Source organism: Myxine glutinosa, chromosome 7 (genome assembly GCF_964187855.1).
Source record: "Myxine glutinosa chromosome 7, kmMyxGlut1.1, whole genome shotgun sequence".
NCBI classification, from domain to species: Eukaryota; Metazoa; Chordata; class Myxini; order Myxiniformes; family Myxinidae; genus Myxine; species Myxine glutinosa.
In genome coordinates, this window is record NC_136267.1 from 179,632,356 (window position 1) to 179,646,389 (window position 14,034).

At 41.2% G+C, this 14,034-nt stretch overlaps 1 protein-coding gene across 3 annotated transcripts in view; it reads right to left on the reverse strand.

Moving 5' to 3' along the window:
* The window catches only part of LOC137431870 (polypeptide N-acetylgalactosaminyltransferase 1), a 594,418-nt gene that overhangs the window by 43,112 nt on the left and 537,272 nt on the right, over positions 1-14,034 (reverse strand). The gene's annotated exons all lie outside the window — the stretch shown is intronic.

Consider the following 14,034-nt stretch of genomic DNA (forward strand, 5'->3'; position numbering starts at 1 on the left):
CACATAAAATTGTTAATGTTCATCCAATTGAACTGATATTTTAAGAATGCGCATATTGGTTCACTCAATTGGTTCACCAATCCCAAGCTAGAAGCGGATTGTTTTTTTTTAGATGAAAAGGTCATAGGTCAGCAACACATAGAATCATCCATTTTCATGATGACTTGAAATATTAAGAATTTGCATATTGGGTCATTCAACTGGTTCACAAATGAAAAGCTAGAACCCAATTGGGGTTTTTTTAGATCAAAAGGTCAAGGTTGCCTTAAATCGTCAATTTTTTTTAGCTGTTCTCGTCGGGTTTAGCATATGGAAGAAGTCCATGTGGATGGGCTTTGGATTTTTACATGTTTTCTAGCTTTCCGAGCTTGTGTTTGTTTGATTTCAATGCACCCCTGAACCATTGGTTAGAATTAAGTGAAAACTGATGGTTGTACCAGGGCGTGCACAGTAGGGTTTTGGGAGGTTAAAATGTTTCTTACTCCCAGAGGTATGGGCTGGGGGCCGAAAGGGGGCGGAGGGACAAGAAGGACCCCAATCAAACATCATGTATGGCACAGCACTACCTGGTGGGAGAGGGTATTACAAGTCAGTAAAATACACCAATTCCAGGGGAACTGTTGCGCGCGTGAACGAATGAACACACACACACACACACACACACACACACACACACACACACACACACACACACACACACACACACACACACACACACATAATTATGAATAAAAAAATCCACAGGCGGAGGCGCTCCTATGATAAAATTTCGTGCCAATCGGACCAACGGTTGCCGAGAAAATGAATTTTAAAAAATTCAGACACGTACACACCCGAATGCTTAACCCTGCTTTTCGCTTCGTGAGCGCAGGGTAATAAAATGGAAGCAGACGTGTCCCAAGTGTAACACCTATCTGAGGGATGGTTAATTGTTGCAGCACATCCCTACTAAGACTACCACTACTACTACTTTTTCCAACAACAGCCCTAATGATTTACACATTGATGGAAAGTGTTTGACCCAAGTCTTTCACAAACCAACTTGAATTTTGATTTGTTTAGGGTTCTGGCGATAACTCGCCTACTCTTTGTGAGACAAAGGAAGATCTTTAATGTCCACCAACTAATACAATGAGACAAGCCCCCAGCTTAACATCCATCTGAGGCATGGTGCAATCTATGACGCAATGTCTTGCCTGTCATGCATCAATTTGAGCTAAAAGTCAGACCTGGAATTGAATCCTGACGAGACAGCTTATAGGTACGTGTGCTACCTGTGCCATACTCCATGGTGAACCCTTCATAGACAGCCTTTAACTCGGGTGGGAAATTCAACTCTCGCTATTTTTTTTGACTTCCATTTGATATTGAAAATCTCAGAATGAGCATTTGAAAAGTAAACTGCCACAATCACCGCAGTGTTTGTAGGAAATTCTGAGACTCAATGCCTGGGATTTGGGGATATTCTTTCAAAAAAACGTTTGATTGCACAGGGAAGTTTTGAAGGCTTTGGGCATTGATGGATCGGATAGAGAATCATAATCTTTTCCTTTTGATGGCTTTTTAGACAACGCCTTCCATTCCAATTTCAACTCAGATGCAGACATGTGTGGCAAAGATTCTGTTACACTGGGTACATGACAATCACTCAAGCAGTATTGATTATTTAGATCTGGAATATATTCCCTGGAAGTATGGGTAAAAGAGTGATGGCACTCAAGAGGGCAAAGGGCGGACACACGAAGTATTGACCGATACTTTAAAATGGCAGTGTTTTTGTTATTTACTTGATAGTTAGGCAGTTAAGAGGAAGCATCGTTCATTTTTTCAGGAAAGCACCAAATTTGGCACAGATGTAGTATGGACCTATACAATTGTTTTCCTGAGGGGCGCCCAAAAATTCAGAAAATTCAAAAAAATGTCCTGGATGCCGTGAAAAAGGGGAGAAAACGGGTATTGATTCGAACTGTAGATTCTGATATTGTGGTCTTGGCAATAGCACACTACTTTACCTACCAGTCACACGGTGTGGAGGAACTCTGGATTGCCATTGGCACTGGTAAAATCTACCGCTACCTTGCCATCCATAAAATTGCCACCGGCCTTGGCCACAGGAAGTCCGAGTCTTTGCCATTATTTCATGCCTTCACTGGCTGCGACACAATGTCATTTTTTGCCCAAATTGGGAAAAAGACAGCCTGGAAGGCTTGGGAGGCATACCCCAGCATCACGCAGACCTTTCATGCTCTCGCTTATAGGCCATCTGTGGACGCTATTACTATGGAACTACAGAGCATAGAAAGATATGTTGCCATCCTCTATGACCGGACTACCGAGATAAAGACAGTGAATGACATGCGCCGACACTTGTTCACGAAGAAGGCAAGAACAATTGATCACATTCCCCCAACAGCAGACGCCTTCGAACAACACCTAAAACGTGCATGTTTTCAGGCTGGACACGTATGGAGTCAGGCACTTGTGCCCTACCCAGAACTTCCATCACCAGCTGATTGGGGCTGGATGAAAACAGGGACTTCTTGGACACCAATTTGGACCACAATACCACTGATACAGGAGGCATGTTCAGAGCTTACAAGCTGCCATTGTAAGTCGGCCTGTAAAGGCAACTGTAAATGCTCCAGGGCAAATCTGCCCTGCACATCACTGTGTGACTGCGATGAACAGTGCTCGTAGTACTACGCGTCTGTGCGAGAGCCTCCACCTTTCAAGTGCCCACAATATTTTAAGTTAAAACTGCAACTGTGTGTAACTTTGATTAATTAATACCATTCCATTGTTATCAGAGACCAATAAAACAATGTGTATCACTTGGAATTGAAATTTTACCTAAAATACTATGAGAGATTCAAGGAAAATGGAAACACCATGGTGGCCATCTTGAAATTAAATATGATGGATGCCAATCTTTATGCAATTGATCCCATTGGATTCAGAGACCATGAAAACATAGGGTAAGACACTGGATCTGTGGTGTTATCGCTCATAGTATAGAAGTTATTGAGGGAATTAGGTCACAGAGGGCGGTCATGTTGAAATTCAATATGGCGGCCACCAGGGGTTCTGAATTTTTGGGCGCCCTTCAGGAAAACAATTGTATAGGTCCATACTACATCTGTGCCAAATTTGGTGCTTTCCTGAAAAAATGAACGATACGCCATATTTTTCGGTCTTAACTGCCTAAGTATGAGCAGTTTGTTTCACGGACATTTATAAAATCTGTTAATTTGCAATAACAAACACATGTGATTGTCATCACTGATTATAATTCGATGCATTTATCCTAAAGTATGAAAATCATTGGAATCACCCAAACTTTTACACAGCAGTGTATATTTTACTCTTAACATAGGCCTCATTATTCCAGAAATTTTGATACCACATTTAGCTATATAGCTCTATAATTAGTAGATTTATAGGCAATTGTAATTATTTTGTAAAATTGCAATAACGCACGAATAGCATCTTTCACATAATATCTCACTGCAGGTAAAAAAGAAAGAAAATTAATGCTTGTGATAGGATCAACATTGCTGACATCAATGGTAGTGTCGCCATACACATTCTTTAAAAGCCGATGAATATCCACTGGAGGAACCTCTTCCGCAGTACCGCAGTAAGAAATATAAAGTTTCTCTTTCTTCCTTCCTAATGAAGTAACCTTCTCTCCCCATCTTGTCTTCCGCTCCCTCTTTTTATATATTTTGTTTGTCTGGTTGATTTGTTTGTGAAATAAATGTTAGCTCTTTCACGAGCCTCGATTCAGTATACAAAAAAAGAAAAAAAAAGAAAAAAAAAAGTGTCATCCAGGATGGTTGTGACAGGTAAAGGTAATAAAAAAAACAACCCCTGGCATGGGTGACAACTTGTCACATTTCGGTACACCTGTGTAATTGTTCCACATTAGTTGTTTCTATTCCAGCAAGTCTGCTTCGACGTTGGAAGTTTTCACATATTTAGGTTGAGATTCCTTTTAATACGAAGGAGATATACTCATTGTTGTGAACATGTGAATAATTAAATGACCTCAAAAGTATTGTCTTTTCAATCACCCCGCTTGTCAGCCTCGAGTTCCAGCTAATGAAGAAATTACTTTTTCGATTTCACATGACATGGACGAATAAATCATGGAATTTTGATGGGAATTAATAAATGGAGTTTGCGGCTGTTGGAGGCATCTGCATAGTGGAGCGGTTGCCTGACGATGCAGAAAAATGATGGTACCGGGGTTCAAATGGTGCTTTGTGATGATGAGTAATGTACTGATGGGAACCTTATTCACTGCAGCAATAAGCAGATCTTGCTTCACTTTAACGATATTTTGACCAATTTATGTGAGTGTAAAATATCAGGAAACCGTTCACAAAAACTGATTGTAGTTGGGAAGATCCATATTCAAACTAGAATGACACTTTTCGACATCATGACGTCGACCGATATGCCTCTGCCCACATTATTACATCATTATAATACTTCTTCTCATAATTATAATACAGCTGTTCTCAAGTTATCACATTTCTACCTGACATGATCTCTGACTTTTGATCTCAGGACCCCAAAATCTAATCAGTTAATCTTTACATCATTATACATATCTGTACCAAGTTTGAATTAGATCCTCTTTTGGGTGCTCGGGGATTTTTGGGTCATCTGGATCTTATGGCCCTCAGGGACTTTTGGGTCTTTGGGGACTTTTGGGTCATCTGGGTATTTTGGGTCCTCGGGGATTTTTGAGTCCTCTGGATATTTGGCCCTCGGGGATTTTGGGGTCTTTTGGGTTCTCGGGGACTTTTGGGTCTTTGGGAACTTTTGGGTCATCTGGGTCTTTTGGGTCCTTTAGGTCTTTAGAGGTATTTGGGGTCTTAATGATCTTAAAGGGTATTCAAAGGTCGAAGAGGTGTCAACAGTCTAAAGAGTTAAAGGTACATTTCAATAGTACATACTAGAGTCCCTGTATAAAGAGAGTTGCGCCATGCGCTGACCCGAGATTTCTGGTCACGTGATTTCGTGGCGCCATTTTGTGTCTAACTTCACCGTGCGTGAACGTCAGCCTGGTACGGGAATGTTGTTTATTGCCAAACAAAATGACTGGTTGTTCTGCTTTTGGTTGTTCAAACCAATCTGGGAAATATAAGATGTATAGATTTCCAAGTGATAAAGTCAGAAGACAAATTTGGGAAGCGAAAGTCAGACGAAAGAGCTGGAAAGCGATCGACTCCTCGAGACTCTGCCAGTTCTGAGTTTCACTTGTGAGGAGTGAACGGAGTAGTGATGAGTCTCACTTGTGAGGAGTGAACGGAGTAGTGATGAGTCTCACTTGTGAGGAATGAACGGAGCAGTGTTGAGTCACTTGTGAGGAGTGAACGGAGTAGTGATGGTGTCTCACTTGTGAGGAGTGAACAGAGTAGTGATGAGTCTCACTTGTGAGGAGTGAACGGAGTAGTGATGAGTCTCACTTGTGAGGAGTGAACGGAGTAGTGATGAGTCTCACTTGTGAGGAATGAACGGAGCAGTGATGAGTCACTTGTGAGGAGTGAACGGAGTAGTGATGGTGTCTCACTTGTGAGGAGTGAACAGAGTAGTGATGAGTCTCACTTGTGAGGAGTGAACGGAGTAGTGATGAGTCTCACTTGTGAGGAGTGAACGGAGTAGTGATGAGTTTCACTTGTGAGGAGTGAACGTAGTGGGATGAAGTGTTGGTCTGGTCAGAGTGTTGTATTACGGGCAGAGTTTTCTTACGGTCTGAATGTATGAATCATGTTCTGTACTGAATGTATGAACCAAGTTTCGTACTGAATGTTTACTGTGTTGGCCTCATCGTGTTCCTGGTGAAATTAAACAAGTTATGGTGAATACGACGTCTTATCTGTGCTTTTCCATATCTGTTCGACTAGACGAACCGTGCACACTGCAGGTATTTTTAAAAGTTTTTTCTCTGTTTAATTACGGCTTGGAGCAGTCGAAAATTAAGTGTTAATTAAGTCGCCAGCTATGAAACATATTAATCGATCAGGCAATATCCATCAGAGTTCTGGGCAAGGGTGTAGTAATAAATGAACGTTTCAATCTTACTAGATGCCGATGACGTTTTCCTTATGTCAGAGACAGAAGCTGACTTGCAGCTCGTTAAATCATTACAATGGAAATTGAATATAAATGTCGATAAAACTAAAGTTGTACACTATAGAAATATGGCAATACCACGTACAGAATTTGTTTTAAGTGTGTTAGACTATATGTCGGCTGGAAGTCCTACACCGGAATTGCTCTCGGCACCCTTTAAAAAATATTGGATATGCCCACACTCCTTTCTAAAAGTTATTAAAATTCAGAGAACGACAGCATTGGTTTGTCTTACTTATAATGTTAGCTCTTATATGCAGTGTTGGCTTGTAATATGCATTGCCATACCACTTTTAATATCACCACACAGCTCTTTTTCACGGCAATAGCTGAGTTTTTGACAAAACAAATATCACCTGTATGTAATAATAAGACTAAATATGTGTAGTAAATTTTTTTTTAGCAGGTTTAGAATATATCACCCCATATCGCGAATGTACATGTATATCTAATCCGACACACTTAGACACAAAATGGCGTCCAAATTTGAGTTGACACAACTCTCTATATACAGGGACTCTAGTACATACTACATAATACGTAACTAATTGATGTATGTAATTAATAGACACAAAAAGTATAACACACACACACACACACACACACACACACACACACACACACACACACACACACACACACACACACACACAATTGTACACATGTATGAATGTATGTAATTAATAGACACAAAAAGTATAACACACACACACACACACACACACACACACACACACACACACACACACACACACACACACACACACACCCACACACCCACACACCTCATCCATTTATAGTAGATGTGTGATGATGGACTCTCCCTGCTGCCTTGACACATGAACTACTTTTGTCATGTGAAACAAGATAAATAAGCAAGATTTCTGTTCATCTGCATTCGTTTCTCCTCCTTTTATTCTGCTTTTGGAATTCTTTACAGTCTTCACAGTCTGTCCTGGAAGTCCTTGGTGTCCTTGTGTTTTATACTTCTCCCACCCCCCCCCCCCCCCTTCCCACGCCTCCTCCCTTCCACACATCTCCCTGCTCTCAAATGTTGTGTTTGTGTGCTTCCCCTTCTCTCCCCATCTTGTCTCCCGCTCCCTCTTTTTATATATTTTGTTTGTCTGGTTGATTTGTTTGTGAAATAAATGTCAGCTCTTTCACGAGCCTCGATTCAGTATTTAAAAAAAAAACAAAAAAAAAAAAAACTATATACACAAGACTTTTTTCTATCTGTTGAGTTATTAAGATAGGTTCAAGGTGTTTCAAAAGTTTGGTACTCTTTTGATTGTGTCTCTGTTGAACAATTTTCATTGTAATTATTATTTCTTTCTCAGGTTATTTTCTAGGAAATTGGGAAATTGTGCCCATCGAGTTGCATTAGTCTCCAGTAAATATGTTAGATACAGCACAACAAGCTACAAGGGTAGGTCTAAAAATAACGTCTCATTTTTCAGCTCGTAAAACGGAAAGAGGTTTCATTATTTGGGGGGAACAGTGACCGTGGATGGTAAGTCAGAGGAAGAGATGAGGAGGAGGTTTCAGGTGGGTGCGAATGCGTGGAGGAAGGTGGAGGGTGTAATGGCAGACAAAAATATATCAAGAAGATTTAAAGGGAAATCTATAGTGACTTGTGTGACACAGGCCTACCTTTACAGTCTCAAAATTGGAGCACTGAAAGAGAGACAACAACAAAGGCTGCAGGGTTTGCGAGACCAACTGCGTCAGGAGGATTGTGGGAGTGAAGAGGGTGGATAGAAGGAGAATGGATGAACTGAGGGAAGAGATTGGTGTGCAGATGAACTTGACAGAAAGATTGGTGAAATGCCCGCTGAGATGGGCTGGGCATTTGGTGCGGATGGGGGAAGATAGAATGGCAAAGAGAGCGGATAGGTTGAGAAGGTGGGAGGAAAACAGGTAGACTGAGGTTGAGATGGAAGGATTGTGAGAGGAGGGATATCAGTAGGGTGGGGGTGGTGGGAGAGTAGAAAGAGATGGCTGAGAACAGGGAAAAGTGGATGAGTATTGTGGTCAAGCAGGGCAGAAGCTTGGTACACTTGGAGCTCACCCTTTATAAAGGGACAAGAAGAAGAGGAAGAATCAAAGCGTCATGAGAAAGTTATGCAAGATCACATAGAAAGGTTTTTATCTCCCACCCATTTTAAGTTGAGCGGCACTGTGATCGGTCACGTGACAACATCACACCACACTTTTGATATGTCTGCGCACTAGATGTGCGTACAGAGCAGAGAACAGTTATTGAATTTCTTAATGCGGAAGAGGTTCCTCCAGTGGATAGTGATAGCCATTTCAAGAATGTGAATGGTGCCTCACTCTATTATTGAAGTGAGCACCGTTAGCCGCTGTGCAAAGCATTTCAAGTGTGGAGAAACTGATATCACCAAAAAGCCTCGAAATGGTCGGCCTGCAACCACAGTGACACCACAGTGACAGTGACACCACAGTGACAACCACAGTGGCCTGCAACCACAGGAAGACAAGAGTCGACTGATGCGCTCATTACAGGGCATTGCAACTGGCGGAGACAATGTGTTTTGCATATTCCTTGTATTTTTCAAGGTAATTATATTTAGTGGAGGCATTACTTTCGTACCGACCCTTGTAAAATGGTAGAATGGTTTGAGACAAAGTCTTGATCACAGATGTCGTACCTTGAGATGAAGTGTGCGATCAAGACTCAGCGGCTTTATTGGAAAATTTTGAACGTGAGAGACTGTCCCACTGTCCCAGCAAGAAGTGTATTATTCACAATGTAAAGAAGTTGCCTGATGTGAAGCCTATATTGTTACACTTCTGCAACAGAACATTTGATGGAGGTCGCCCTAGTCAATGGGGTGAAGCTTGAATAGTTCCCATTCACAAGAAAGGTAATTTGGCATTTCCCACAAACTATTGTGGAATCAGCTTGACACAAACCGCAGACAAAATTTACAACAAAATGTTGCTCAATCGCATTCGACCAACCATTGACCCACTGCTCTGCTTTAACCAAAATGGCTTTAGACAAACCCGATCTACGGCTGGTCAGATTCTTGCCCTGCGAAGGCTGCTTGAAGAAGCAGGAAACAGCAAGATGGACAGGGAGCTTGTGCTGTTATTTATCGACTTTACAAAAGCGTTTGACTCAATAGACAGACGCGCCATGTTCAAAATACTACCATGTTCAAAATACTACGTGCCTATGGTACACCACCTAAGATAACAAACGCCATCAAGGAGATGTATAATTGCACTCCTGCTGTTGTCCTCTCACCTGATGGGCCAACTCGGGTATTTGACGTCACTGCGGGAGTGCTGCAAGGTGACACTCGTGAACCTTTCTGATTCATTATGGTGCTCGACTATGTGAGGCGTACCGCATTGACGGTGGAACATGGCGTCACACTGCAACGCCGCATGAGCAGAAGACACCCTGCTCAGTAACTATCTAACCTAGACTACACTGATGGCATCGCTGTCGCTGCTGATTCACTACAAGATGCACAGGACATCCTATCAAGAATCAAAGATATAGCAAAGTCGGTCTTCTGATCAATGCCTCAAAAACAAAGTACATGCACATACATCGTCGACCGAATGAACAACAAACTCTCAGGGCAGCAAATGTTGAACTGCTCGAGATAGTTCAAGACTTCAAATACCTTCGCTCATATACTAACACTGCCTACGACATCAGGTGCCGCATTGAACAGGCGTCGGCAGCAGCAAACAAGCTTGAGAACGTTTGGCGCACCCCGCTGCAACGAAGCACCAAAATCCGGTGTTGTAAAGCTACAGTTGAATCAATCTTACTGTTCGGGTGTGAGTCGTGGCCGCTGACTCGTAGCATGACACGTAAAATCGATGGCAACTACACCAAGCTCCTCCGTAAAACACTCAACATTCGTTGGCAAGACAACGTCACAAACATTGAACTATATAGTAATTTGCTAAAAATTTCTGATGTTGTGAGGAATAGGCGTTTGAGATTGGTGGGTCATATCCTCCGGCATGAAGAAGAAGCAGCAAATAGTGCCCTACTTTGGAAGCCATCAGGAAGGAGAGTTGGTCAGCCGATCCTAACGTTGATCAATATTGTCTGCAGCGACACTGGGCCGCATACGGACGAACTGAAATCCGCCGCAGCTGACAGAGCAGTTTGGCAAATCTGACAAAGTTACTTTGTTCTTTGTCGCTCTGGTTTCTTTTTGGTGTTTTGTTTGTGACTGTCTGATCAACATTATGTATAAACAAGTAGTAAAGAAGTTCCAGAAAGAAGGCACTGCTCACAATCTTAAGAAATCAGAGGGAAAGAAGACTCGACGTTCAGAGGAGAAAGAGGCAGTGAGACAATCTGTCGCTCAAAGTCCAAGGAGATCCTCTCGCATGCACTCACAAGAGCTCCGTCTGACCTTGACTTTCGCACACTTCCGTCTTACGGATCCTGAAGCAAGATATGGAACTTTATTCATACAAATGTGCAGAGGAAACACTCTCTCCCTCATGAGTGTGTTGAGCCATCAAACATCGTTTGTGTTAGCCAATCAGATTGTTGATAGGTGCAATGCACCATTCTGAGTAGACTTTAAACAGGTGAAGAATTTGCCGGCTATTTGGGGAAAAAGTGTTTTTTTTTTTTTTTTTGTATACAAGATCGGGGCTCGTGTAAGAGCTAACATTAATCACAAAAAGACAAACGGACACATAAAACATAAGATAAAGGGAGCGGGAGACAAGATGAGGAGAGAGAGGGAAGCACACAAGTACAACACTTGAGAGCAGGGACATTCGGGAGATCTGTGGGAGGGAGAAGGCTTGGGAAGGGGGGGGGGGGGCGATGGGAGAGGTATTAAACACATGGACACTGCTCGGACTTCCAGGAAAGAAGTTGGAATTTCAAAAAAGTGTATCTGGGGTGAATTAACGGAGGGAGAAAAGATCAAGGTTTTGGATGGGGGAAGACAAGAGATGGTGGTGAACAGCTGTTTTAAAGACCTTTAGGGAGGAGTGGGATTGTTAAACTTGATGTTAAGAAGTTAAGACTAAAGGTTGAATTTTGGTGTTTGGCATCCATTTAACCTGATGATACTTGATGCCTGGGAAGGAGTGAGGTAGTCGAATGATGTGATAATTAAAGAAACAAAAATCATGCTTTCATCCATCAAGATGTCATAAAATGCATCTTTCCATAAAATGTTCATTCACTTTATACCGTGTACCCCTTCCCTCCCGCCGCCCCTGCCCTCTCCCTTCCACAGATCTACCGACGTCCTTGTTCTCTACTGTTGTTGTGCTTGTATGCTTTCCTCTCTCTCCCCCTCTTGTCTCCCGCTCCCTTTATTTATTGTATATTTTATGGGTCCATGCATGTTTTCGTGTGTAATGTGTTAGCTCTTACACGAGCCTTGACTCTGTATATAAAAACAAGTACAAAAAGTTTTAATTAAAACAAAAGCCGCGTCGATGTTACACAATGCCTAGATGCAGCTGTGCCTATAACGTCGATGTTATAGGCACAGGACATTCCTATTGATTCGAATACTTGATGTTATTTTTGTGCAAAGTGAAAATATATCTCGGCAATTTCCCGTGTGTGGCGACGAATTTTAAATATATCTCGGCATTTTCCTGTTATTTCAGGCGGTGTATGACTGACCATGCCACGATTTAAAAAAAAAAAAATCTCGGCAATTTCCCATGTATGGCGACACGTGAACGAAGCTATGCTCCTCTCTCCACATTATTGTGACGACGTATAAATTAAATATTTCATCGTGACGATTGTCATCAAATGGACGAATTTTTTATATATCTCGGCATTTTCCCGTCTGTTATTTCGGGCGGTGTATGACTGACCATGCCGCGATTTAAACAAAAGATATATATCTCGGCATTTTCCCGTCTGTTATTTCGGGCGGTGTATGACTGACCATGCCGCGATTTAAAAAATATATATCTCAATGGACTTGAAGTTACAGGCCTTTGAGAATTCATTTCGTTCTATAAAGGGCAACTTTCATTGGATATTCTTCCCGTTTTTTTTCAACCGAGTCTAAAACTATGTCAGCGACTGTGAAAAATGATATGATATATCGAATTTGATTTGAAATAAAACTGTGTGAGAGAGGAAGACACCACGGGCCTACAAAACAGGCCTCAAAGCTATGCGAGTTAATAAAATGGTGGATATTTGTTTATATGAAGCCTCTTCCAGAATGGGTGGAGCTATGGTTCCCAGAATGGGTGGAGCTTTGAGGTTTTGTCTTCTCTGCAAGAACAAGAAGCAGAAGAAGAACAAGAAGAACAACAACAACAACAGCAGAGGGCACTCTATGACCAGCGTCTGCGACGTGGCTAAAAATAAAAAAAAATACAATGATCTGAGCTCTTGCGATTCTCCCAGAATACATTGCCGCACACACACAACCAGTGGAAATGAAGGAATTATTAAATGGATGCAATATTTTATGTTATTTTCTATGTTCATGATTATTTTGAGTAATTTAGTGAGTTTAAATGATTGAAACCCTGATAGCGCTCAAGATTATCCATTTGATTAAGACATGTTTGTGATAAATAAAGGAACACTTGTTTTTGCCACCTTTTCACATCTATTGCTTGATGGATGCTTCAGTTTGCTTTGAGGAATTCCCCTTCCACTGATTTTGCATTAAGTGTTATAATGTCTTTTATGGGACTGGCAGGATTGCCGATTCCCAAACACCTCTGAGCTGTCTAGCCTTGGTTTGATCATCTCGACCCAGCTATAAACTGTCACCCAGGTGTTTCGCATCAACGAAGAAAAGGTTGGGTGAGGCCGTCCCTCAGATGGACATTAAACCGGACATCCTGTTTGCCAGCATTAGTTGGAGAACATTAAAGATCCCGAAGCGTCCTTCGCGAAGAGTAGATAAATTATTGCTCACAACCTGGCTAAATTACTCGTACAAATTCCTTCCCTGACTGCTGGGAAGGTAATGGCAAACCACCCAACATAATGTTGAGGAACTGTTTTGGCAGCACCTGTAACCTCTAAAGAGTATGTTACATTGATGATGATGATGATGACGATTAATGTCCTTCATATGAGTATTCCCCGCTTGCGGGGAAAAATGGCCTCTAAAGGTGTTTTTTTTTTTTTTTTTTTTTTTTATATGAGTAATGAATCAGTGAAATTGCAGTTTAAATCACTCATCTTAAGGGTGTAGTGCTGGTGAAAAATTGAGAAAACTACATAGGTACCTTTGAGAGGCCTTTACACAAAAACAAAGTCAAGTTAATATCTAATTTTCAGTTTTTCTTGAAAGATATAATCTTGGCTTTAACTAGACCAGTTTCAACGCTTCTTTGTCATATTACATGCATATAATTTGCATAAATTAGACCGTCAATAAAAAACAAGGAAAAACAAAGAACACATTTCTACTTCTATCTTCTATGTCACCTATCATTCTTTTCACACAAAACCTGGTACATGTATTATACATGTGTTACTCTACTACCTGATGAGAGGATTTTGTGAAATTATGTCAAATGTTCACTAATTAGCTAATTATGCCAATTACCAGATAAAACTTGGTTGTCCTTCAATAAATCCACAATGGCTACTCCTATAAACAAAAGCCTTCATCATTTTAAAGGAAGTGATATTCTGAATATCCTGTCCAAATTTCAGCCCAAAAGAATGATGCAAATTTAAAGTTATAACAAATTTCATGCAAAATATTATATTTCTTGTAAATTGCGTGTAAAGATAACAATAATTAGGGGTACCTCTATGACCTCTAATAGCATGGTTCTTGTTTATAAGACTATAAGGAAACTGTTCAGCTAAAAAAAAAAAAAAAAAAAAATCACCTGTTCACCAGTACTACAACCTTAAAGATAACC